At 50.7% G+C, this 3,450-nt stretch overlaps 1 protein-coding gene across 2 annotated transcripts in view; it reads left to right on the top strand.

Annotated features, from left to right (window-relative positions):
• Window positions 1-3,450, top strand: part of Sirt2 (sirtuin 2) — a 22,984-nt gene that overhangs the window by 6,558 nt on the left and 12,976 nt on the right. The gene's annotated exons all lie outside the window — the stretch shown is intronic.

Genomic DNA, 3,450 nt, shown 5'->3' with positions numbered 1-3,450 from the left:
CCTCCCTCCCTCCCTCCCTCCCTCCCTCCCTTCCTTCCTTCCTTCCGGAGTGGAACAGTAGCTGCTGAGGGTGGAACCCAGCCCCTCTGCACTCCTGCAGCATGCTGGATGAGCACAGCGGCACTGAGCTGCAGCCTTAGACATTTCTTACTGTCTTATTTGGAATGGCCGTGAGTTTACTCTATAGTCCCCGAAGGGCGATCCTCGTACCTCAGCCTCCCACATAGCCGGGAGTACAGGCTAGCACCACTAGGCCTGACCAGCCCTGGACTGGAAGTCCTCACACCTCTGGGGTGACTGAGGGCGAGGCTAAGGATCACCACAGGTATAAATGTGCTCCACTTGCTGGGCTCCTGCAGTCCCAGACTCTGCAAGCTGAGGCTAGATGGGCCAGTTCAAAGGCAGCCTGGACTGCATAAAAAGAGGGAAAAGGAATGACGGTGGCACACGCCTTTAATCCCAGCTCTCGGGAGGCAGAGGCAGGGGCAGGCGGATTTCTGAATTGTAGGCCAGCCTGGTCTACAGAGTGAGTTCCAGGACAGGCAGGGCTACCCAGAGAAACCCTGTCTTGAAAAAAAAAAAAAGAGAGAGACAGAGACTTAGGAGATATCTCAGTTCCCACACAAGAAGCTCAGTGCTTGTAATCCCAGGGCTGGGAGGCAGAAGCAGGAGGCGCCACACCTAGATCCCATGAAAGACGATGGGGCTATGCAGGATGGCTGCTCAGCAGGCCAAGCCTGTTACCTCAGCTGGATCCTGTGGACCCAGCCTTAGCAGGAGAAAAGTGGCTCTCGCCAGTTGTCCTCTCACTTCCTCCCCCATGTTTGCTGTGAAATGCATACACAACAAAATGTGTAAAACACCGGAAAAAAAAAAACGAATAAAATCCCCAAAACCAGGTGGATGACCCAGAAGAAGTATCGGACACACACACACACACACACACACACACACACACACACACGATTCAATGATTAGAACAGGGCCCAATCTCCTGAGAGAGATGGAAGTGTTTGCTGTGGTATTATTACAGGAAGCTTGTCTCAGATGTGCCGTTTAGAAGCCAGCTAGCTGGGTCACTGTGAAATTTATATTTCTTGCTGAGGTCAAGTCACCAAAGTCTGAGACACCAGGCCCTCACAGTCCTCGTTGGGAACAATGCGGCTTTGAGGGTCCTGAACGGCCCTTTGTTGAGGTCATCTTCTCCAGTTTCCCCTTTGCCCAGCTGCTCATCGCCCTCCTTGGCAGCCAGGATGGCAGCTGGACCTCCCTCTTCTGCCACAGGCTGGGCAGCCGCCTGCAGAGAAAGCCCATACAGTGGCCAGGAGGCGCTGGTCCTCCTTTCTCTTACACTCAGACCTTAGACCCTGGCCTATAGTACAGTGGGAGACGTGACATAAATATTGACTAATCTGGCCCTTGCGGTTTGCCAGACTCTGGGCTAAGTGTCTCACCAAGCATTCTTGTACCTACTGATCACAGAATAGCTGTGAGGTCTTTCTAGAAGTAAGCTGAACAGAAGAGGAAACCGAGGCACAGAGAGGTGGTGACTTTGTGTGAACATATGGCAAGGGGCACAGTCAGGGCCCTTGAAGATGCTCTGGCTCTGTAGCTGTAGTAAGCTTTGAATTGAAGATTATCTTGCTTCAGTCTCTCGGTTTTGTTATTACAGTTCTACCACACCTAGTCTCAGTGCCCAGGATCTCCAGCTAGACATGGGCCACTAACATCCTAAAGAAGCCGGTTCATAGGCTGTAGCAGACTTTTTTTGTTGTCATTTGTTGTTTTGGTTTTGGTTTCTCTGTGTAACAGACCTCGCTGGTCTGAAATTTACTTTGTAGATCACACTGGCCTCAAACTCAGAGAGATCTACCTCTGCCTCTCAAGTGCTAGGAATAAACACATGTGCCACTATGCCTGGTTTAAACATTATTTTTGAGTGTGTGTGTGTGTGTGTGTGTGTGTGTGTGTGTGTGTGTGTGTGCGTGTGTGTGCACACATGCGTGTGCGTGTTGTGGGCATTGTTATAGGTACATGTGTGCTATTGTGTGTTTGCCAGGGGACAGCTTTCAGGAGTTTTTTTTTTTTCCTTCTACAAATGTAGTTTCCAGAAGTCAGGCTTGACAGCAAGTGCTTTACCCACAGAGCCATCTTACCAGCCCCTGTGGCAGGCTGACCTTTGTTCACACTTGCTGTCCCTTAAACAGAACACCCCAGGGGTACCCAATTCATGGGATACCACACTCGTGTCTGTCCATCAGCTGACAGACAGATGCCGGGGCTGTGTGTGGCTGGGCTGCTGGCCAGCCAGCAGCTGGGGCCGCTACAGGGCTATTCCTTCCCAGCTCTGTCTCGTGAATGGATTCACCCATATCATCCCCTAATAGTCCTTTTCTAAGAACTATTAAAAACCAAGAGCAGAGCCCTCATGAGAATACGAACCCTGGATCTGAAGAAGCATAATACAATTGAGCCGGAGGTGAGGCTCGATTGATGAGTGCCCGCTTAGCACGCACAGGCCTCTGGGTTCAATCCCCTGCACCACACACGACAGCGGGCATGGCGAGGCTTGGTGGCACCCTTTCCTCCCAACCCTCGGAAGCTAGAGGTGGCTAGGTCACTGTGAGTTCTCATCCTGAGACCCTGTCTCAAAGAAAGAAAAGAACAGCTGGACACAGTGGCCATGCTGGCACTTAAAGATGGAAGCAGGAGGATGGGAAGCTCCAGGCCACCCTTGGCTGGCTGCACAGGGAATTTCATGCCTGCCTGACATCCATGAGACCCTGTCCAAAAAAAAAAAACAGTTTTTTAGTGCAATTGACCCAAAGGAGCAGACTTCAGGTAGCCTTTGTGAACAAAGCAATGTGCTGAACGGACATGTACCCCACGTTAGAAACAGGTCACAGCCAACTGTCCCAGCACCTGGGAGGCTGAGACTAGAGCTGCAGGATTCCAGGCCAGCCAGGGTACTGAGGAAGGCACTGTCTCAAACCCAGAGAAAACAGAAAATAGCAGGCATGTTGGTGCTCACCATAACACCAGTACCCAAGAGGCGGAGCCAGGAGGGTCAGAAGTTCAAGGTCACCTTTAACTACGTAGAAGGCCCAAGGTCAGCCTTAGCTACATGAAATCTTGTCTCAAATTTTCTTTTTTTCTTTTTTTTATTATTATATTTTTAAAGGCGTGCACCACCACCGCCCGGCACTTTATTTTATGTTTATGAGCACGCTATAGCAGATACACCAGAAGAGGGCATCAGACCCCACTACAGATGGTCGTGAGCCACCATGTGGGTGCTGGGAATTGAACTCAGAACCTCTGGAAGAGCTCGGTGTTCTTAACCATTGAGCCATCTCTCCAGCCCCTCAAATTTTCTTTTTTAAAAACCAGTGTGTGTGTGTGTGTGTGTGTGTGTGTGTGTGTGTGTGTGTGTGTGTGTGTGTGTGTGTG

This window comes from Grammomys surdaster, unplaced genomic scaffold, assembly GCF_004785775.1.
Source record: "Grammomys surdaster isolate TR1022 unplaced genomic scaffold, NIH_TR_1.0 125430, whole genome shotgun sequence".
NCBI lineage: Eukaryota > Metazoa > Chordata > Mammalia > Rodentia > Muridae > Grammomys > Grammomys surdaster.
This window is presented reverse-complemented; position numbering and strand designations above follow the sequence as displayed.